The 24,253-nt window shown below is 41.2% G+C and overlaps 1 pseudogene; it reads right to left on the bottom strand.

Moving 5' to 3' along the window:
• Nucleotides 1–13,039: 13,039 nt before the first annotated feature.
• On the bottom strand, nucleotides 13,040–16,287 carry LOC131592100 (hyaluronidase-4-like; annotated as a pseudogene).
• Between the last annotated feature and the right edge of the window lie 7,966 nt (nucleotides 16,288–24,253).

Below are 24,253 nucleotides of genomic sequence, written 5' to 3'. Positions count from 1 at the left end.
TTGAGTTCCTCTCTGCTTTCTAGATCTTGAGCCTGAGGGCAATTTTTTGAGGCTTGCATCAGCAGGTTCAGGAGTTAATAATTTAGGACTTTTTTATTCAGCAACTGAAACTGGGAACAGGCTGATGGGAGAGCTGGGAATGGTGCTGTGAACTAGCTAAACTAGGTGTGAGTTTTCAGTGGGACTGAGTATTTTAAAACCCTTGTGTGGCATTTTTATTCAAAGGTAAAGGGCCTTTGCTTGAGTTTCTTTAAGTCATTGTAAGAGTAGGAGGAAGGGTGAGTCAAATCTACTTTTAACAGCTAGAAAACATTCAAGAGAGGATATGATCTAGTTTAGATAAACTACAGCTAAGACAGATAAACTGCTTATAGCCTCACTTGGTAAACTCTGGAAAGCCCTGCTAATGGCAATTCATGGGTTTAGTTCTTTTTATGCAAGTCTGCGATTTCTTTATTTTGAATGAATGAATAAATGAAAGCACACAGTAGAGATGTACCATATGTCATTTCTGGTACCACTCCTCCCAGTTAGCTGCTTTTGCTGGGAACAGATAGGCTCAGGAGTGCAACAGTGCCATAACTGCTCTTACAAGACCTCTGCCAGTGCCCAGGCACTGAAACAAATGGGAAGGACCCCAAGGGAATCACAGCAGACTTCTGGGGTGAAGAAAGGACCATTTGTCCTTTGGACCTTCCTTCTGCTCTTCTTGGTGGTGTCTGCTTTTGCAGAATGTACGGTTGCAGTGGTTTGTGGTAAGGCAATACCCTGTTCATCCTTTGGGCTTTGGGTAGCCTGTTCATCTGGGGTCTGAGGGCTCTTACCCTGCTCATGGCTCAGCCATCAGCAAAACTGTCTCTTTGGACTACAGTCTGGCTACCTGCAAAATGGTTGTTTAGGACTTTGTAAAGCATTTCAAGATTCATGGGCTGGACATGCTATAAAAGAGCAGGAATTTACTGTAAATGTTATGTGATTTAAATGCCAGCTATTACAAACAATACGCATTAAGCTCTTTTTGATGTTTGGCTTCACGAGTTTTCAGTCATTTCTTCACACCACATAGGTCAAACTGTATGCCTTGATCAGTGGTCCAGCATCTTTGGGAAGCATTGGCAACTGGGGCAGAAGTTTTAAAGCCGATCTGCAGAGAAAATCTACTGTGTCTGAGATACATGGGACTTGCAGCATGCTTAGAATAGACATGCCATTTTTTGAAAAGGTCCTATTCAATGCTCAGATGTCACTTATCTGATCTCATCTGTAGCCATGAACATGAAAAGAAATGCCAGACTAAATTTTCAGACAGAAAAAAATGAGCATGCTTGCAGAAATCCAAGCTAATCCCAGCCAAATGCATTCCTTCATAAATGAAAATTATTATTTTTTTCTGTACTCTATATTTTGCCAGACAGCATCGAAGGAAATCCTCCAGGTATTGAAAAGCAACAATAAGTGTGTAGGAATTAGCAAAGCTGGTTGCCAATACACCAGGCAAGGAGTTTACTGATGTCAATCAGCAAGCAGCCCACAATCTCTGGGAGCAGAGCAGAAGGGTCACATCTCCCCGAGGTCTGGGCAGAGCGGCAGGCCAGGGCTGTGAGCACACCCTGCTCAGTGCTGCACCCCAGGCCTGGCTCACAGCCAGTCCCACTGCCCTCGCTGCTACAAAGCTGCCAAGTGAAATTGTTCCTCTCCAACTCTGTTTGCCAAGATTGCACAGGACCAGTCATGCTGATTGTTCATTATAAAGCCCTAATATATGTTTAATGACAGCAATTTTATTTTTTTTTTCAACGCCAGCTGGTATTTTAATAGCCTTAATAATAGCACATATTAGTAGCATTATTACTTGTTTGTGTAACACTCCACCTTCACTGTGCTACGCCAGCAGGAACTAATGAATGCATTCTAGGAAATTGATCCACCTGAAGCAGATTTCTTTGAGTAAAGCTTTAACTTCAGGGAAATAGGATGCGAGCTTGGTGTGGGAGTGGATAGGAGAGAGATTTAAAGCTCTTTTTTGGATTTATAGAATAGCTTTCAATTCCTGCTGATGCAGAAATCAGTTTAAAAATAGGTAATTCCACCTGGGCCATTTGTGTGCCTGCTGCTTCAGACTCAGCCAAGAGCAGCAGACCTGCTGAGCAAGCCAAGCTGACGAGAGGTAGGAATCCAAGATGGGAGGATGCCAGTGTGACATCTTTCAAACAGTCTTTCCCATCCATCCTCCATATGACTAAAAAAATTAATAGTAAGAACAGACTAAATAAACCATATAATTGGGCTATGAAATCAGGGGTTTCTGATGAAAGCAGCTCCATCAGCAGCCTCAGATATGCAGACATTGGGAAAAAGAAAACCAGGCCTAATACTATTTTAGGTCCTCTGTTTGGCCTCAAATATTTTGCTTTACTCAAAATACCTTTCAGCTGCAGATTAATGTATGAAGTTGGCAAGATAAAATACTAGGCATATAGACAGAAGAAGCAATTTACAGCTTGCTGCTGAGATCAGGCCCAGCCCCTGGGCCAGTGCTATAGCTGTAAATGATGGCAATAGCTATAAATGTTTTCAAGCTGTTACCCAAAAGATGGTAGTAAACACCTATGGTAGACATCAGGACTTGGGTGATTCTGCAGAGCATCAGTCGGAGCAGATTTTGGCCAGAATTGTGCTGAGCACTTGTTCAGGTTGGGTACTTGACTTCTGCTATTTGTCATGTACTTGGTTCACACACTGAGCATAGGCACCCTGACAATCCTACACAGATCATCTTTTACTGGCACTACCCTTCTCCCTATGCCTGCTTAGGAATCTGGTTAGCATCAGAGAGCTGGTGCTAATTTTAGGCACAGTTACACTAAGTAGGTCCTCTCTGGACTCACAGCAGCTCCCAGAATGGTTTGTGTAGAGTATCATTTTGACGCAGTCACTCAGGCTCTTCCTTTGGATCCACATTGACATCCAATCCTTTCGCTTTTCCTACCTATCTGATAAGAGAAATGATCCCAGCACACAAGTCCCATATGGCTGTATTCCCCTTTCCTGCCCTTTCACGTATTTCCTGTCTCCTTCCTCTACTGCCCTAAAAGCACAAGACCATAGCAGCTACTTTGAGGAGAACCTGTAATTGCTGCCTGGGCAGCCACTAAAAAGATCGAGACAATTTTCCTTGTCAAAACTCCACCAGAAAAGCCAAGGACTGAACTGGCAGTTCAATGCTATTTTTCACATGCCAGATGAAGGGTTTTCTAATTGATTAACAATTAGCCAGTTCTGAAAGACTTAGGGTCAGACTCACAACTGGCATAACTCAGAGAAATCCCACTGAAGTCTCTGATTCATTTTCCAAATGGTAAAAAGTTCAGCAGGAGCTTTAAACTGTCAATGTTATCCATCCAACAGCTGGCTAAAATTCAGAAAGATAGCACATTTTCTGCAATGCTCTTTGACATTAAGTATTCCTTATGGGACACTTATAATCAATACAAGAGACGAAGTGAAAATTTAGGGGTTAAAAAAAATAAAACTCAAGAAATCATGTATCTGATAAACATAAGTTTTAAGAATAAGAGTCAAAATGCAGAATCAAATTTTACGTGTTTACAGATGAGTGTTCGTTATCATGATGAATCACAACTAAATTTTAATAGTTCTTCTGTCTCTTGGATGGAAGTTTGACATTCCTGTCAAAGTGACTGGAAGGATTTTGCAAGCTGTTGGTAGGGGTGGACTGCATCCCTTGTGAAGCCCAATTCCCCAGCAGGTGTGGATATTGCTTGTGCACACAGCACAGTTGTTGCATTTTGTTTCCTTTCTCTTTTCAGTTCTGCTTCTCAAAACGTTCAACTCATCACTGTTCCAGACAAATGTTCTAATGAAACTAAAGGCCCAGGAGCTGAACAAACTTGGGAGAATTAGAGTGGCAAAAGAAAATAGGGAAAGTTCCAGAATCTGCCTTTTCTCCTGTAACAGACAAAGACTTTGTCTCAGGAGATAAACAAACATTGCCTGAACTTATCAGGCCATATCTTCTGGGAAGTCTAACAGCAGGTCTTTTTGGAACATCCATATAGATTAGAAAACTTTTGTAAACTTGGTAATTCTGAGGGCACTTCTTCCTACATTTCCTTCAGCTGCCTGACAAAACAGAACTGGTTTGGGGCTGCTGCTCTTCCTGTATGCATCTTATTTCTGGACATAAGTAAGGCCATACTGTTTTCTCTGTCTGCTTCACATTGTTGGACAAGCATGTCACTGCTAGTGAAGTCTGTATTATATCAAAATATGACAACGATATATATGATATTGAGTCATAATATTTAATTTTACAGGCCAGAATCCCTAATAATCATTTAGATAAATGCAAGACCAGACTGCAAATTACATATTTTCTTTAATCTTCTATTTATTTAAAATAGAACAAAAACCACTGCTGACATTAATACAATCAGATACCTTTTAATCTTTACTATACAATAAATCACAAGGCAGAATATAAAGAAATATAAGAAAATGTGTATTATTAAAATAAAAGCACTATATTCAGGAAGTGGAGAAGAGGATTTTACCACCTATATGAGCACCCACTTCTTCCATCTCAGGAGTTACTTGTAAACCTTTTGTACTTTGTTGTACAAAAAGTTGCTTTATGTGAATGGTACTAAAATCTGTACTGCACTCTAATAAAGAGTGGTTTTCTTGGTAGCAGAGGCGTGTATTAGTTTTTATTTCAGAAATGCAGTCTTTTAAACTAAGGACTTTTCCCCTAAATGCTCAGCTGCCATCCTTCCTCCCACTCTCTGGGAGAAACTCACCGTTGTCCCATTTGTTTAACATAGATGGCTCTGACAGATACAGCAAAAAGCTAGGAAAGCCTTTGCCTTCAGTACTGAGGCCATTTCAATGAGCTGTGCCTGAAAATTTGGAAAAAGGCTGGGCTTTACTTTGCAAATTCCATGTGCAGCAGGAAACTGCAGAGCTGCTCCAGCTCTAAACAAATCTTCAGGGAATAAAAATGCTCAAGCCTTCACCAGCCACATCCAGTGAGGGTTAAGAAAAGAGCCACATTTTCCACGCTTCTAAATACCGAGAAAGCCACATTTAGTTGAGACTTCATTTTTCTGTAGGCAGTTTGTAGTTTTGTATGGAAACTGTGAAAACTGATCTGAGTAAGCAGCCTCATTGGCTAAGTTAGAAAATGCTGAACTAAATTTGGAGCCCAGTAGAAAATTCAGGTACCAATTCAGCAGGTTAGGGTTCAAGACATTATAAGATTTAGATGTAATTCTGTAATTTTCAGAATGTGGCATTCCTCAGTCTTCCATCAGTGGAGCACAAGGTGGAAATATGTGTAAAAAGAGAGAAGAGATATATAATTTGTTCCATACTCTTAGTACAATGACACTGGTGATTAAATTATTCAATATAAGCATAAAATAATCAGTCACAGTTTAGGGTATGAGGACTCATATCAGTAGTTACTTTTTAATCCACTCTACATAAAAATGGTAATACTAGAAACAAACTCCTATTAATGTGACTCATTAGGTGTACTTAGGAGCCCTAGTCCATCAATTTCAATGTAGAACACAATTAAAAACGAATATGAGATGCAATCTGTACAGTGTTTAAAGTGCTATATTTAATAGTGTTATTGCTGAGTTTAGGCATCATTTCAGAGAGTTAAGCACCTGAATTATGCCAAGGCAAATCTACTTTGCACTTGCCTGTCAAACTGATTTGCAGCAAAGCCACAGCCTGGGATTAAGATCAACATCCAGACATCTGGAACTGGTTGAGTGATAAAGAAAAATCCTGACTGTAATATCAATCAGCAGAAATAGGCAAGAAGGTGCAGAATTACCCTTCAGCTGCCTTGAGGCTAAAAGTCAAGAAAAATAATTTAATACTGAATAAGGCAGGATGGTTAGGATGAGGGCTGCCTCCACTGGATCAGAATTTCTGATTTAATTTGTAACACTAGCTGAACCTTGCTGTCACATGGATCTGTACCTCCAGACTGGCTGAACATACAAATGGGGTTTGTCTGATTGGATCTACATGAAGAAAAAGGCCATGAATTTTACAGCCACTTCATGTTATAACAGCAACCAAGTGCCAGTATCAAACATCTGTCCTTTTCCAGGATGAGAGGAAACATGAGAAACAAGAAGATATCTTTGCTAACAAAAGCTGGTGGGAAATGCAGAACACAGTGCCAGAGAATTACTAAAAATTAATGGTCCAAATAACCTGAAATTTAGAATTAGTATCAGATTTCCCATTTGTAAGTGACTCATAGAAAAGCTTGGGAGGGTGATCAGCAGGTAATTATGTCAGAGCAGCTTTCCTTCCATCCTGTTCTCATTCACATCTACAAAACTATTTCAGTAACCTTGGTTGCCTCTGCTAAAAGATTAGATGTGCTGAAAAGTGTACCTGGTTTCAATTATTAGTGAGATACTAGCAGATCTGTATCTGTTTGTTAAGTTTTTGGTTAGGCAAAACAACATTTAAATTATTCTCATACCTTATACGAAAAAGTATTGTTAAAATCCAAATCACACTGGATATCTATGTTTTATCTAAATGCTCAGCAGCTTATCAAAATCTTTACCTTATTTGACTAACAAGCACTTCAAGATATTTCTGTGTTTAGGTGTCTATACATACTTCTTTAAACATGCTTTTGCTTGCAATGCATGCCTTCTGATTTATTTTAGGCATGTTCTAACATGGAAGAGACACCTGTCAAGATCACAAGACCCTCTGGTGTAACTCCCTGGGAGACACCCCAGCTTGATGCTGGGCCTACTGAAACCAAAGCAGCTTACCATTGACTTCACATGGCTTTGGATCAGACCATCAAAAGCACCAAGAGGGTCCTGTGCTTATCTTCCTCCTGACATTTAGTTTCATGTATTATTTCCACTTGATACTGCTAAGAAATGTTAAGTCTCACAAACATGAAAGAAAGAATCACAGTTTGTATTATAATAGGAGAAAGTATGTTTATTATATTTAAAAGCATCCTTCTCATGGATGTACAGAGATTACTTAATATTATCACTACCACTCAGTAGCTATAACAACACAAATTGAACTTCAATCCACTGCAGGAACAAAAGTGTAGCTAGAATAAATTTTTCTACTGTCAATTTCATTACAACACGTTGCATTATGTTCCACAATCCACATTACAAGTTTTAACCATGCAGCTGCTGAGAGCCCGGGTGCAGATTTTCAGGCCTGTTTTGGTATCTAACTCGTACTATAAAAAATTTAGCCACTGTACTGGTAACGTTTGGTATGTCTAAATCTTAAGGATATAGGCACTGAGAGAAACCCATGACGTGAAGTTTAAGGCAACTGATTCTTCACAGGATGCTCTATGATGGTTAGATCCCAGGAAAGAAATGTGCAAATGCCAGCACATCTGTTAAAGATAGCAAAATGCAGCCAGCAGGAAACGCAAAGAGAAGAAAACAGTAGTCCAGAAAGTTATAAAATTAGAAATCAGAAATTATCTTCACAGGAGAACAGAAGAGAAAGGATTTGATCTCAGAAGTGGAGCTGATACAGATGTATGGAAATGTATCTCCCACAGCCTGTGTCCAGCCTCAGAAGGAGAGCGATGCTAGCAGAGGCGTCAGAAGGAGCGCCTGGTCAGCTTTCCCCATGAGAACAGACCCCGTTGGTGGGGCTTGGGGAGCATCTCTTCACCATGCACATCCTCTCACACAGCAGATCCAGCTACCTGACCCTCACAAAATCATCTGCTCTGCCAAGGCTGCTGAGATAGAAACCAGATAAAGCCCAGTGGAGGTGCTCTCCCACCTAAAAGGTGAGCTACAAGTTTAGTTGCCCCACTTCAGTGGATATATTCAGTGGGAGAAATCTGGGCCTGCATACCAGGATACCTGGATAGACATTTATACAGGATTCACTAATGTATTACAGACAGTTGAAAATTTATCATATTCACAGAAGATTTTATAAAATACTGTTTCACTGCCCTGCTGTTCAGTTACTATGAGTGCAACTGCCTTTCTGTAAGATGTGACCTTAATGGAGACAACAAGAAGAGTCAAACTAACATCTAATTCAGTGCTGCTCAGAAAATATTGAAACATTTTGTTTCCTACTAACATGTACTTCAGTCCTACAGCACAAGCAAAATGTCAAATGAATCATTTTTACACCCTTCCTTTGAAAAATCCACCACAATCATACTCTGATTTTTAAAAAAATGCATTTGTCTGAGAAAGCCATTCCATTTAAAAAAAAATTTAAAAATCTCTAATTTTTCTCACTATAAAAATATGCTTCAGAAAAATTTTGGTAGATATCCTTAATTTATTTTTTGAAAATAAATAGCCTGAATTTAGTTTATATTTTTTTTCTTTTAAAGAAGGATGATTGTAAAGTTAATTAATTTCTTATTGATTGGCTGTGGTTTGTTCACAGCCTCTCCTAACCTAAATAGAATCTAAAATATTTATTTCTACAATGGAATTCTGTTAAAAAAATAATGAAAGTTCTTCTCACTTGCCTTCAAGAGCTCTATTAACATAATGTTTGTTCAATGCACAATTACTTTTCTAACATAGTTATTACAACAATAACTCACTGAGGATGTATGAGGATAATAATATATGTTTAAAGAAGGAAAAGCTGCTAAGAGGTGCAAATTCACAAAGGTCAAAGCCCGATGGGATCTTTAAGGTTCTGAAACAAAAAGAAGTAATAGGAGCAGGTGGGAGTTGGATGTTATGTTGCAAATGTTTGCCTGGATCAAATAGAAGAAAAAGCAGAGAACTCAATACAGGTCTTACTGATCCCTGTTTTTCATATGGCTATTTGTCTATTTTTTATCCAGTTACACACATTCTAATACAAATACATATATAATACTCCTGCCTCTAGCACTACTTACTAATTTTATTTTAAATAGCCATGGCTTTAAAAAACACAATTTGTTTTGGAGTAGAATATATGCATTCTTCTCTCAGTATATATGCTAATATACTAATACTTTTTCTTCCTCAGCTCCTGACTGTTTTATTCCCGTTTATCTTGTGGAGGACTCAAAGCATGAACACCTTCATCACACTGACCATGAAAGAGGAAAGTATGAACTTGAATTCACTCAAATGGAAAAGAAACTAAGAATCTCCCTTTATCATTCTTTTCCTGGGAGAATGGTCTATCTAGTAGGGCATCCAGTATGATGTGGGCAGACTCTTCCTTTCTTTACAAAGGAGAAAAGTGACCTTGTGCTGTTTTATTCAGAAGCAGCAGTCTTCTGCTGTCCTGGTGATACCTGATAGCTGAGCAGAAACCAGACTTCTAGACTGTTTAACAGCCTAATCTCAGAGAATGAGATTGAGGGCCAGACATGCTCCTGAAATCTGGGCATTTTTGACTCAGCCTCCAAGGTGGTCCCCTCTCTCTCTGTCATTTATGGGCATAAAACATCAGGGCACAGCTGCAGGGTTTGGATTTTGTCTGGGACAATGATACGTTCAGCCCCCAGCTGCAGAGCATGTGAAATTTTCCTTGGATCCACTCTACCTTTCCTCTTGGCTGACTGATGCCAGCCCTTTGATTAAGCAGTACTTTGAGAAGATAACTGCAAATCTGGGGAAGACAGTCTGCAGAGCTCCCTGAATGGTCCTCAACAACTTTAACTTCATCACAGCCAGTTCCTTCATAGCCCTGACAGCAGAGGCAGACATTGTCTCTGCCATTATTTCTAGATCTTCATTCGATGTTTCTCCTCTCACAATAAATCACTGGTTCTCAAGGCATCTATCTGGAAGGCCTTTAAATTGAAGTGTAGATAAGTTGAGGTTCTTTGCCCACATGATGCATTGTCCTGACAAAGATGCCTCCTTCACACCTCAGCTGCTGCTGTGACATTGATAATGTAGGGCTCAAATTCAGAACGGATGAATTTTTGCACTTCTCTGCAGCTGCTCTGTAAAGGGTAGAAATTTTAGTTAATATGAGACTACACCCTTTTTTCCCCTTTTACATTGTAAAAAATAAGCAAAATGTAAGGAGTCTGCATTAATTAATTAATCTGGGATAACATAAATTACATTAATTTAATAAATTTAATTTAATATAATCCTATTGAGGCAAAAACTACTTCAGCAACTTACATTCTCCAGGACACACCAGTGTGTAGATCTTTCAAGAGGCCATGATATATGCTAGAAAAGCAGGTGATGTCAGTGTGGCTGTGTGGTAAGACTGTGGGTGTCTGGAGCTGATGGGGAAGCTCCAGAAGCTTGCCTTTGTCACTTGACTGGGGTGGAAGGAAGTTCACCCTCCTATTTGTATTGATTCTGACAGAGACTACATCCAAATGTTTAAAAAATTGGCTGAAGTAATTGAATTTCCTGAGGACAACTGAACACTTATTTTCAGCCATTCATTCTCATGCTGGCTGAGTTTTCTATACTGTCTGCCAGGAGAAAAACAGCCCAGAACACCCATTTCACACAGCTTTAAGGAAAAAGTCTTTTTTTATGACAAAGTTTGATATGTGGCTTTCTGAAAACTGCAGTACATGGCAGAGCCTCAAAAATCAATCTATGATTATAACGTGGCTAGGTCTGATATGTATTACAAAACCTCTCCATCTGATCTTAACAGCCTGCTTTATTTTTCTTGCCCACATACAAGGACAGTTCTCATAGCCTGACAAATTGCAGAGCACCACCAACTAGACCTTGTCTGGTGTGCTAATCATGCTCTAGATAATTTCCTAGTGTTTTACCCAGCTGGGAGTTTGACCAGGATGATAACTACTGAGGAACAGTCTTCCCAAATGCCTGGTATTAGCCATTGGCTTCCTACTACTGGCTGCCTATGAGCCTCACAAGAGGCTTGTTCGGCCAGGAAGAGCTGACCATGTTCCATGTTGTCCTGACTGGAGGACAGCAAAGGCTGGTTAAGCAGTCAGCTCTGCTGGTGCTAAGTACTCAGGACTGGTGCAGTCAGATACTCTCTATTAACAGGATACAAGGAGGATCTTACACAATGCATTAAAGTCAGGCCAAGTTTTACCTCTAAAGAAGTTTAATTCATACCTCACCAAATAACAATGCCTGCAGCTCCCAGAGCATTCTTCCCAATAGTGTTAAAAACATCTTGCTACAGTGAAAAGAGTAAAGATATCACTGTCAGGTTAATTCAGCATTTCACAGCCTTTCTAAAGTAACCCAGTGGTATGTTATGTGGCTTTCTTAAAGTCTACGGCTTCATTCTCATCCACATGAGCTATATTTTATTCTGGATAAGGGTTTGCTGTCTAGACTACAATGAATATTAAACTAAAGTTGCAAACTTAGGTACAGGGTGAGATGTTGGTAATAAGGAAGTGAATTAACTGGGGGAAAAAAAAGCATTTAATCCACTTTGATGCAAAAATTTAATCACAATTATTTAATAACTCATCAATTACTAGAAGCAACTTAAATCCTTTCATTAAAGTGGGATTTTTTACACAAGAATTTCCCAAAACGTTGCCTCAGTTCTATTTTTGTTGATACAGGGAAGCAGAGAGCCATTTTGTTATATCAATAAGTTGTTTTCCAGTCTCTTTCCAATTTGAAAGCTGTGATTCCAAAGGCATGCATTGTTCTTGCTGCTTTCCCTAGGAGCTCACTCAGATTCTTATAAAAACCTAGAAAAAGCAACCGCAAATAGGTTCACATTATGGGAGGGAAATATCAGGATTGTGCAACTTTAAATGAAAGAGAAAATGCAACACTTGGCGAATTTTAAGAATTTCAGTTACAATATTCTTTTAAATTTATATTCTTTCTAGTTTTGTTCCAGAGAGATGTCTTTCACTGACCTGATCACAGAGCAGACTGTAAGGAGAAGGTATTTGGTGCTCGGATATTTATCCTTAATTTGAACCATGGCTAAGGATCAGCAACAAGTGAATTACTATGCCATAAACACAGAATTTGAAAGGCCATTGATAAGCAAGTGACTCCCTAGACATCACTGAATTAGGGGATGTACATCAATAATTGACTTGATGTGAAAAAACTTCAGAGATATGTTGCCTGAAAGGAGAAAAGAGGCAGGAGCTGGGCATAAAATGGCAAAGAGGATGCAGCAGTTATTGATGTCTGTCTACCCTCTCCTTGCAAAGATAAGGAAGAGCAAGCTAAGTAAAAGTACCAAGACAGGTGTCTCTGTCTCCTTCAATGTCCTCAAGACCAAGAGAAGCGAAGCACCTTGCTGGGAAGTGCAGTGGGTGAGTAATGGCAGGGATAAGGGAGTGGTGAGACCTCACAGGGGAGGGAGCTAATGCTCCTTCTCAGACAGGATGCCAACTTCAGATTCAGTACCTGGGATGAAAATTCAAACAGAGCCTTGAAAAGCAAATGCGGCTCACTTGCTAAACTCTGAAACAGAGAAACTGAGATCTGCTGGTGGTGCAGTCACTGTCTACAGGTGAGAACAGGACCAGGGCAGTGACAAACAAATCATGCTGCTATTTCAGAGGAAGTCTACTGCCCTCGTGCATTCTGTGAGGATGTCCAGAATCACACAGAAAAAGGCCTAGGGTAATGGTCCTCTCTTAGAAATACTGTTCTCTGTGTGTTTGTATGTGTTCAGCAGATGGGAGCAGTACTCCTCTGTTCTGGGGCACCATTGGCCTGGACCAACATAGGTATTATGGGACTAAATTAAATGGTTTTGAGGTGGAGGCATGCAGAAAGACTGCTGGTTCCAATTTTCCATCCTTATGTACAAAGAACAAGTTGCTAACATCTGTGCCTCAGTTTCCCTTCTAAAAAAAGGGCAGGGAGTGATTACTAGTGATTCGTGATAGCATACCTGACCATGAGGGAGGATTAATGCATTAACAGACTCCAATGTACTACACCAAATTTCTGAAATCCTTCTAATCAATTCAAATGCTCTCTTGAGTACAGCCTAGTTAGGAAGTAAAGCAAAAAATAATAATTTTTAAAAAGAAGATATTCAAAGCTGTGTTTTTCCTTCAGAACATTGCGCTCTTTAAAGCATGTGGATAATTAGCATGAACCAGCAGAGCTGGCCCAAGTAGGAGGTTTTCCATCCTGATGCACCATCTGCAAGAATGGTTAAAAGGATAAATGCAGCCTACATTCTTCCAGCAGAAACTTTCAATACACAAAACTAATAAAGGCTCCTCTCTATAGCCTAGTCAGGTATACACAAATACAGGCAAAGCATAATCTTGGGATGCCATGGAGGAATGAACCCTATGGATTCATTCAGCCTAAACTGAGAGAAGTACAAAATGTTTTTGACTGTTTCCAAGGGGTTTCTAAATGTCAATGGAAAGATATAGGGCTGCAAAGCTATTCCAGAGACTGGAAAATTCATTGTTCCTAAAAATATCAATCTTTGGGCAGAAACCAATATAGCTCTAATCATGGAAACCGTAATCATGACAGTCAGGGTATAAGTAGCATTCCCACAGGCCCTTTGGTTTGCTTTCCATTGCTTCATAAAAGTTTTTTGCACTTTTTTCAAAGGAAATTGTTAACATCCAAGATTTAACATCATTTGCTGAAATATTCCCTTCCATTTCAGTGATGAATTTCCTGGACTTTCCTCTGTAGATATCTTTTGCGCCACAGCTGCAGGCCCACTAAGGTCTCCAAAGTGCTCAATCTGTAACTCCAGACTGCTCAAACTGCTACTCCAGTGAAGACCTCAGCTGGGATGTAACAGTTAATGCCATGCCTTTTTTTTCTGGATGGGTTTGAAAACCGAAGTTTTAGGGTATGCCACCATTAACTCAGATTTCCTGTAATGTGCCTGCCCTCTTCCTTTAGCTAGGGGGCTTCAAATCCTGTAGAATATTTTCAAGTTCAGTGCATCATACCTCAGGAAGCACAGTTCTGTCAGGCATTCCAGGAGTCTTGAAAGGCTTACTCTCCCAAACTGATGGTCAGGCTGATTTCAAAGCAAGAGAAGTGCAGATGAGTGGTATGTGCAGCCATGCCAGGGGAGGAAAAGTGAACAATACATAACTGCATTCTGTTTCAGGGAAGTACTTTCGTAACATAAGAAATTACATTGGACAGATCTCCCAGTTTGTCTGTAGAACATAACAGAAGAGCTATCAGTATTTATTCCATATATAAATATATGAATTTGCATCAGTCAATTCTAAGGCATCTACCATGCTAATACTGCAGAAACAAGGTGAGCACAATCTAATCCAAACAAAGGGGGAAATTCCCAGCCAAAGTGGTGTAAGTCTGGAAGCCAGCATACTTTTTACGTTTCCAGCATACTGGAAGCCCACAGCTACTTTTCTCATCAATTCACCGAGGGTGTTGCCACCACTTCAGTGGGCCCCAGGATATCTCAGGGGCTATGTCTGTTGCAATGGAAAGCCTGATGAAGACATGGTTTCCTTATCATTCAAGCTTTCTCAATAACAACCAGAGTAACTCTAAAATCAAACCTTGGCTTTTATCACCATCTTCACAATTTAGTGAACATCCCTGGAGTGTCTATGCAGTGCCAGCCAGAGACACTCCAAATAGCTCTAAACAAGCACACATATCTCATTGTCATTGTGCAGTACCATAAAGGGATCCAAGTTCAAACCCTTGATAGCAATAAAGCAGATACCTGAACACTTGTTCTGAGCTATTTATTAGCCTGGCTACACTATCACATGCAGCTAGTGCCTTCCAGACCATGTCTGATATCTCTGCACAGCACTGCAGTGTGCAATGTGGGCTTTGTAGCTAAGGCCTGTGCCACTGCCACAAGCAGCATCATTAATCACAAGGTCCCTACAGCAAAACCTACAAACTTATATGTAAGAGAGAGAGAGTTGTATCATTTTCCAGCTCCAAGATCTCCGCTGCATTCAAAACCCTGGGAAGATCCCACTCACCCATACAATCAACCATCATGGATTTGTATTTGAGTTCTCTTGTTCTTCTTCCTCAGTCTTAGCCTACTTTTTTATCTCTCCTGGGATTGTGACCTACTGGAGGTGAGAATCATGGGTGTCATATGGACAGCCAGGCTTTTAGATGTATACTGCTGGGAACAGTGTAGCTATGCTATCCTTCCTTTCTCTCAAGACCAAAAAACAGTGAGGAATATCTACACACCTGAGGTACTTTTATGGGCCTCCCCAATCCCACATTTTTCTGGTTTTTTAGGGTAGGCCTAGCATAACTTAATTTCATCAAAACCATCAACATCCAAGGTAACCAACCTAGGCATTTTTAATAAGCCTTTGATGGTTTTAGGGTATAGTCTTCTGACAGTGTGAGACACCAGCTTGTTTTACAGCACACAAGGTGTGCCTGTTCCTCCTGCTGACCAGGCAGGCCATACACAGGACCAGTGCAGTATGGGGCAGACACTGCAGAATTCAATGTTTGGTCAGAGAATCTTGCCCCATGAGACTCAGAGTACATAGCAAACGCAGGTTTCCAAACTCACTACCCACATACCCACAAGTGCCATACCAGCATTACTGAGCTTTTTGGAAAATAGTGTTAAAGAGAATTAGCCTGATTTTCCTGATCATCTCTCAGAAGGCATATACTAGAAATCAAACTTGGCAAAGCCACACCGGACTTGTCAGCATTAGAAGGAGGCCAAACTGAATTTCTCACCAAAAGTCTGCACAGGCAAAGCTGGAAGGTGAGCTTGCTCTTTTGAGGAGACAATCAACAAAAGGACCACCTTCAGAGAGTCAGGCTGCCCCACAGCTGCAGAGAGATGGAGAAAAGGGACAGGGACCTCCTGCCAGCCCAGCAGCCCTGCTCCTTACACCAGCCCATGCCTGGGATAAGCATTTACTTCTGGCTTTCCAGGAGGGTGCCATGAAGGCTGCAGCATTGCTGACCAGTGGCTCTGGCAAAAAAACAGAAGGAAAATGCAGACCTTGCTGTGCTGGGGCACTATTGCTGAGCACTGCTCTTGCAGTTCCCAGAAAAACTGAGCTGTAGCAAAATCCTGCCAGAGGGCAGCAAATCCTTACAATTTTTTGTTTCTCACATATTGCGATTCTGAACTGCAGCAGGCTGAGTTTTCCCCGTGGGAGCTGTACTACCATCCTCCCCCTCTGCTTCCACGTTTGTACAGTCTGGTCCAGGGAGGTGTCACTACCTGTGCTGAGCACTTCCTCAGGTGATTTAGGTCCCATTCCAGGGAGCGCTTCCCTGGCAGGACCTCTGTCACTTGGCACAAGCAGGCCAGTGCCGTGCACTGGCAGGCACCCATGCCCTAGGCCACCTCTTGGCATCATACCAAAACCCAGGGGGCTCACCAGAGGCTCATCTTCCTGGGACCTGCCTAGCAGTGGGATGGGGGAAGGCTCAGCTCTCCCACACCGTGGATCCGCACACCTCCCCTCAGGCAGGACTAGGGTACAATTAACCCTAGGCTTTACTTTCTGCTGGATATAATGATTTGCTGCTCCAAAGTCCTCTGAGCTGTCACATGGCAAAGTATCAGCAAGCTGAAGAAATTAACAAAAATAAAAACCAGCACCAACAACTTAACAACCACAAATATATAATTATAGGTTACTGAAGACTGCAAGGGAGTGGAAGACCACCTGAGAAAAACCTTTCCTGGGGAACTTAGCACAGAAAGAAAGTTGTAGGATCTCTATTGCTAAGGAGGAAACTGTTGCTCTTTTTTATTCATTGACTTCTGACTTCTAATTTTATTCCATTGGCTGCATTTAACCACACTACACATACATGCTCCATCTGAGAGCAGTCTCTGAAGTCACTTGTTTGCAACATGCAGAAAGGATGTGCCCAAGCACTGGTCAATATTTTTTCCCTTTCCCTAGATTTTTCAAATTAGCTTCCAGTTGTGCAGGATTTCTAAAAAATGATCCTGCTCTTTTTTGCTTGGTATTTCTTTCACTTGTATCTATCACAGTTGACACAACCCAAAATACCCTTTCTGCTAACTAGATTTTCCTTTGGCAAGGGGACCACAGAGGCAGCCCTTGTTAGTGTCCAGCTGACTGTGAAAATGCAGAGTCGACAGCAATTGCCAATACAGAGAAAGTAGAAACTGTGTGTCTTTACTAGGCAGCAAACAGTTCTAGCTAAGACTAAGCAAAATCAGCTTTAAAAAGCCGGTTCTGAAATGAAGTCACATAGAGAGAAGTACTTGAACCAGAACAAAAGATGCTGCTGAAAAAAAAATAGCCAGTGAAATGATAAGAAAATGACTAAGCATTCACCAGTTGACATAAACCCTGTATCTCTCTCCCCCGATTAATCTAGAGCACGGGAATGCACTTTCAAGATTTGTCATCTATCTTATAACGGAAAACCGACTCCAGTGATGTTCCACTATTCATATCAAGGGATTAGAAAAATTATGAATAAAGAGGGTATTTTCTTTCTACAATAATGTGGCATTGAAAGGGCACAACCTTGATGGGCTTAAGCCAGGCTGTTTCAAGAGGCAAGACAGTTTCCAAATACTCTTATCAAAGACAGGAATGTTTTTTAAAAGAAGAATTCTCACACCCACGGAGATCCAATAAAATCCCTGGATTTTTACAAAATAATCCTTTTGTTGGCTTTTTATCAGCAAAGCTAAAGTTGATACACTCAGAAGTCTGATGATGGAATGAGTGTTTTTTCCAGTGGAAGTCATGCTTTCAGCAGTGAGCCTTGATGTCTGTGCTGGACCCAGATTTGGTGGCAATGTACTTAAGGGGCTGGTGACAAAGGAAATGACCACAAGAGCCACAGAGCCTGCAGCAGCCTCTGGGGGATGGGGGTATGGCAGGATGCACTGCTGCTGTCTCTGCCTTCCCTCATATGCATGGAGGCTTATTAGATCAAGGCAACCTTTAGTGATTTGCCACTGAGATTCTGCAGAGTGTCTCTGTTATGTTAGTAAATGCAGGGGACGGAATATACAACCTACCAGGTAATAAAAATGGAGAAAATAATGATAAAAATGGGTGATGGATAATAAAAATGGACCTCATCTCACAATTACCTGCCTGTGACCCAGTAATAATCATGGCTGATTATATCCAAGACTCAAACTATTTTAGTACAGTGCTTCACTGATCCTGATGAAAGTGCTATAAAACCTGAGCAGCATTAACTGCTGAGGGACATTTCAAAATTAGGGCAGGGCCTCCTCAAAATGCTACTAATTCAAGTATGAGTCTGATGCAATAGAGCTATTTCCCTAGCACTGTGAGGAATGAGTTGAATAATGAATCAAAAGTTAAAATGCTGAATTATGTGAGGGCAATTTTGTCGTAAAATTTAACTTATTTTGACTTCTGTGGGACTTTCAGACGTAGGAGATCACATTTTAGCAGACAAGCGACAGCTGTGCATTGGGCTCATCTGGACAATCAGTTGGCCTCTATCATCTTAGCTCCTTTTGCCCCTATAATGAATTTTTCTTATTATTTATATGAAAATACATGCATTCTGGTGGCATACTAGGTAGCTGAACTTCTGGATCTAAAAAAATGTCCCCCACTTCTTGCTGCATGAATGTCTCTCATCTGTATACAAATCACACCTGACAGTGGTCCAGCCTGGGAGACTAGACTCCTGCTTAGTTATAGCAAGAGGCAGATGGTCTGATAGTTTGATTTAATGGCCCACTGAAACATCCATAGAAGCAGTCCTTATGGTTAGCTTGTGCTTTCTTCATGCTCTTGATGCCAGTGCTGGGTCATTTTCTGGCATACACTGAAACAATCACAAAACCTCTTTGGCCCATGCCCAGCCTCACAAGGTGCTCAGTGGTCAATACCACAGTTTTCCACCTGTTTTAAGCCAAAAGGTTTTCCAGAACTTGCCTTTTCCAAAGATGGTAGTCTTTACACTTGGAGCTATATTTTGCATGCTTACACTATAAAGTCAGCACAGTGGCCTGAGTTTTAAAACAGCCTGAGTGGGCTGCATTGCTACTCAGTTGTCTTCAGGGGGTATAGCAGATTAGAAATTATATGGATTACAGCATGTGCACAGCCAAGAAGTTTCACATTCTTTGGGGGTACATCAGCCTCAAGACATAAAAACTGTGTTGAGGGGCTGGCTTCAGCTATCTGCAGGATGCCCAGGTTTCCTGTCACACTGCGCATTTACCTGTAGTTCAAAATACCCAGACTGCAAAGAGCAGGAGATGGGGCATGTGCACAGAGGACCCCAATCCAGCACAGCCAGACACCCAACTTCAGGCTGAGTTAGGAAAAATGTAGGAGCCCATTTAAAAGCATCAGAACTGCTTGGGCTCTCCCTCTGCCTCTCTTACTCCTCACAGCATTTTAAAATGAGCTGAATTGGTTCTTTTGAGAAGCAGCCTTCCTCTCTGCCCACTTTCCTGATGCAATTGTAAGGCAAATCCTAACTGAAAGCTGAACCACTGATGCTTAATGTTCAGAGCATGTTCTTCTCATAGAAATTAAACAGGAGGCTAGCCCTGTGCAGCTGAAAGGAGCTGACTCTCCTCCCACTACCCTTCCTGGGGTCCAGCAGAGTTAGTGTGTATTTGAGGTAGGGAAAGATTGGCCCCCAAACTGAGCAGAACAAGCACCCACATGCACAGTGGAATGATTACAGCTTGCACCGATCACCAGAAGATATGGGTGACATTCCTCTCTTCCTACTCCTACAGAATAGCTGTAACACCACAACAACAACAAAAAAAGCCCACTAGATTTTTTTCATCCCCACCAGCTGAGCATTAGATTAGAGGTAAATGTTAGTGTTGCACAAAATACAGCCATTCAGTGTTGTCAGTCTAAGGGATTATTGCAATAATTTTGAGCCAGGGGTCATGTAAGTCTTGGTAAGCCTCTTGTATGGATGGAGACTTGGAACAAACCTGACGAGCCTCTCTCAGTGGCCATGCCCCTGTGCTGCCTTTCCATCTGGCTCTCATCAGCTGTCACAGGACCTGCTGCCTCACTGCAAGGAGCACTGAGGGGATATTTTGAGGAACTGCTACTGACAGTCCTTACAGCAGCTGGTGGGTGCTGGGAACTAATGGACTAAGGCCAGTCTAAAAGGAAAATTCCAAGGGTGAACAAAGCAAACATGAATATTTCATGCCTGCTTTTCAGCTACTCCAAGTCTGTGATCATGAACCATCTTACAGCAAATGAGGTTGTGCCCCTTTAAAAGTGGAGAAATCCAAACAAAATTGAAATGGGAGATTGTTTTCTGATGAGGTTAATGTGAAAAGTGAGGTATCTCTACCACTCAAATTAGCATCTTCAGTGAAATCAGGTAGGCTTATTATTAGTTTTTAACCTAAGTATGCTCAGACCTGAGAATTGCTGCTGAATACAACAGTGATGCTTGCACATCATTACTCCTTCTAAATTGAGGTGTATCAGTACCTGAATTCTTATGGGGGCCCAGAGAGAGTTTGTCTCATTCCTCCCTACTTCTAGGTCTAGAAAAAATGCCCAAATTCCACACCATAATGTTTGATGTTAGACACTTAAGAAAAGAATACTTGTCCAAGGAGCAGTCCAAAGCTTCCAAAGGACTTCACTGCCTGCCTGGATTAATTAATCCCATGCAAAGAGCCTCACTGTCCATTGTAGGTACTCAAGGTCTCAAGGTGGGATCTTTGAGCCCAACTCAGTTTTACAAAGCTTGAGGAAGCACCTTTGACATAGCAATGAGTGGCCTGCACTGGCCCAGCCTCTGTCCTGTCCCTGCCAAGGCCAGTTTGCGTCTCATCTGGGGCCAGTGTTTCCCGACCCCTGGGTCCCACTGGAGGACAATCAGAATCACCACTAGGGCCTGTGGTGTCCCATGCAGGGAAATCCTGTATCAAACTGCCCTGCCAGTGTTTGGGTATTCCCAAACGGAGGACAAGACAGCCCAGCAAGGGAGAGGCAATACCAGACATGGGCCTTTTTTAACACTCCCACGGGAGCCATGTGCAGAATGGAGAGGCAGATTCCCTGGGCACTAAAATGCTCACTTCTCCTCATGATGGGGACAGGCAAGTGCAGCACACATGGAGTTCAAGGGTAAGAACACAGGTTGAATGCAAGTGTCAGCTAAAACCCCCAGCTGTCCCCTGTGTATGTGAACCACTGACCATATTGCTGTCCAGGAGGGAGGCTTCAGCCCTGAAGGGTTTCCACAGCACACAGGGCAAATGGACACAGAGCCAAGGTAAGGAGCACCTTCAGCAGAGGGAAAAACTAAATGCTTTATGTTCTGCCATGCAAACTCAGCTTTGGAAGGAGCAATACAAGAAATGCTCTTAATAATCTGCTGTCTAATTGACTGAGAGGGTTATTACTCCCATGAAAACAAACATCATTTTTCCAAAAATTGACCACAAATATCAGACTTCTTGACTGTCTGAGGAAAAATAGCAGGAGTGATGCTCTAGGCTGCTTTGTTTTCATAGACATTGGAGAGCACCTTAAATAAAACTAGGAAAGTTCTTGCTGTAATGGGAAAATGACAAAGGAACTCTAACTTCCTCTGAGAAAACAGGCTGCCAGTGTGTTAAAATATCACCCTGGTCAAAAAATAAATAAAATTTTTGAAGGGGCCAAATTTAATGTTGAAATAGAAGCAGACACGTAAGTAAAGTTTAAAATACTGTTGTTTGAAATTATAGAAGTCTGCTTATTTTTATCCTGTTAGATGCTGTTAGCTTCCTGTATAGAAGGGGTTACATAACAGACATAACCCATGCAGCAGCACAGGCCATACATGCCAGGCTATAAGGTTGTGCAACTGCTCCAAGCTCGCTCCTGCCAGGCAGAAAAACAAAGTTTCACACCCCTCAGAACTGTTCTACTGTTTCTGAGTCAAGCTCACAGACACATGCATTACAGTATGAACATGCATACTGTCATTTACATTTGCACATGGATATATATGGATATCAACACCCATTCACATAGCCCCTTGTTTTCTTATTACAGCTTAAAAAAGGTATTCCTTGAATCAGAAAAATGCCACCGTGGAATTACTCTGTTGACATTCAACAAGGGATAATCTCATATGCTGCAAGTGTTAAAAGCAGCAAAGTTAACTCTTTAGGTTATATCAAGCTTAATTTGGGAAGCTACCAAAGGAATTCTCCTCTCTTTCCTAATGGGATCTCTAGCTGCTCCTTACTGCCTCATGCTACGGTATATGGAAGGCACCCGGTGCCATGGCTGAGTGAGAACAACTCAGGGGCTTTAAATTCATCAACCAATATGCAACAGCATTGATTTTCCTTAGGCTTTTAGAAGGATAGAACATTTGTATCTGAGAAGCTGCACTGTTCTCAGTCAGTATGGTTCTTCAAAGTGTACAGAACTATAATTTCCTACTTGTTTTTAGAGTAACCTGTGTTTGCAAACACACCCACCCTCTGAGTCTGGCACAGATTGACAGCAAATTAGTTTTCCTGAAAGGCAAAAAAAAGAGAAGTTGTGGCTGCCACAGTATCTTAAGCAGATCAAAGTTTCCTTGGCAAAAAACTTTCATATCTATCCTTATTGTGCATGATGTGAAAATTTAATTAATTATCTACAGCAAATGGTTTCAGTGAAAAACTGATATAATTTTTAATTTAAGCAACATTTTTTGAATCTTAGAAAGGAGTTTTAAAAGAAGATTTAAAAGAAGTATACAAAAATATATTTATGTGCAGCATTACAAATCCAAACTGGTCTGAGATTTCATTCTGTTGGTTTCATTGGTGAGAGCTATTAGCTCCTTTCTAAACAGTCCTATCACTCCCATTTTTACAATGCCACTGACCCTAGCCAAGAACACTGCATTTGGAAAAAGCTGATGGAACACAAAAAAGCTACAGGATTATGTTCAGCCAGGAAGCCTTTCTCATCTTTTTTCAGACTTAAGACTCAGTGGCAAAAGGGTACTTCAGAAAACACATTAAATATCCATGCTCTTCAGCTGGGCCACGCCAGGAGAATTTTGCTGATCCTGACTTTGGCATCTTGAGAGGCACCGAGGTCTGGGCTGATCACTGCAAGGAGCCCTCAGTTTTTGGGGAGTCCAGCAGGTGCCCTGGCATGGCAGTATCCCCATCCTTGGGTGGATGTGCTGCCTGCTGTCCACAGGGGCAGGGAGGAGAGCAGAGGAAGGCACTGCCCTTCCCCTGCCACACAGACCCAGGGCACGGGCTGGGTGAGCCACGACTGATGCTGCCAGCTGCACACCAAGGCTGCTTACTCACCCTTTATTGTCTTGGGTGACAATACTCAGCTTATGGCTTTGTTACCACTTCCTTGTGGGTTTTGTACACTTCCTTAGCCCTGGCTCAACATTATGGGCAGAATGATGTGAGTCAGATAAAGGAATTAATGGGACTTTCTGGAAAAAAAAAAAAAAGAAAAGAAAAGAAAAGAAAAGAAAAAAAATTACATTGTGGGAAAGCACCTGTATTTTAACAAGAGAACATTTGACCTGGAGGATTTCCCAGTCCAGATCAGGTCAAAGGCCCCTGAGCATCTGTGCCAGCAGAAGCAGGGAACAGCACAAATGATGGATGGGTGGGTGGGTGGGTGGGTGGATGGATGGATGGATGGATGGATGGATGGATGGATGGATGGGAGTGAGAGGAAAGTTTGACAGTGGAAAGAAGATGCCAGAGGCACCTAAATCTGATTAAGTTGGAACCACAATCCCACACATTTATCAGTCAGACTGAAGTGGAACAAATGAGTCCAAGGCTTTCTATATTTTATGAGTTGCTCAAAATAAAAATTTATTAAGTGTAGCACCCAGCTGTGGTGAGAGAGAAATAGGAAATTAGCATAATACTTCCCCAAATTTCAAAGGTTTTGAGTGCTAAATGATAAAACTTGATAAAAACTGAAAGCATGTCAGTGTGTTGGCATTGCTTATCCTCAGCTAATTAAAGGAGTCTACAGCTCACTGTTTGGGAATACCAGGGGTCTGGGTCCATGATCATCTTGAAACAGAAGTGGTTCAGATAAAATAAGTCAAACTCTTATTTCTGTTGTCTCTGGAAATCAATATCTATTTTCTAGGATCAACTATGGTTTAAGAACTGATTCTAGATAAAGACATCATCATAAAAGCTGTCTTCTTCTTTAAACTCTCCCTTCTCCAATAGCTGTACTAGAGACACAAGCGAGATCATGTCTGGATTGAACTGTACAACCTGTATTAAGTGAACCAATTAGTTAATAGTTTAATTTTAAGAGTAGCATTAATTTAAGGGA

The sequence above is a fragment of the Poecile atricapillus genome, chromosome W (genome assembly GCF_030490865.1).
Source record: "Poecile atricapillus isolate bPoeAtr1 chromosome W, bPoeAtr1.hap1, whole genome shotgun sequence".
NCBI classification, from domain to species: domain Eukaryota; kingdom Metazoa; phylum Chordata; class Aves; order Passeriformes; family Paridae; genus Poecile; species Poecile atricapillus.
Note: the sequence above shows the minus strand (reverse complement) of the source record. Positions and strands in the feature narration are given on the sequence as shown.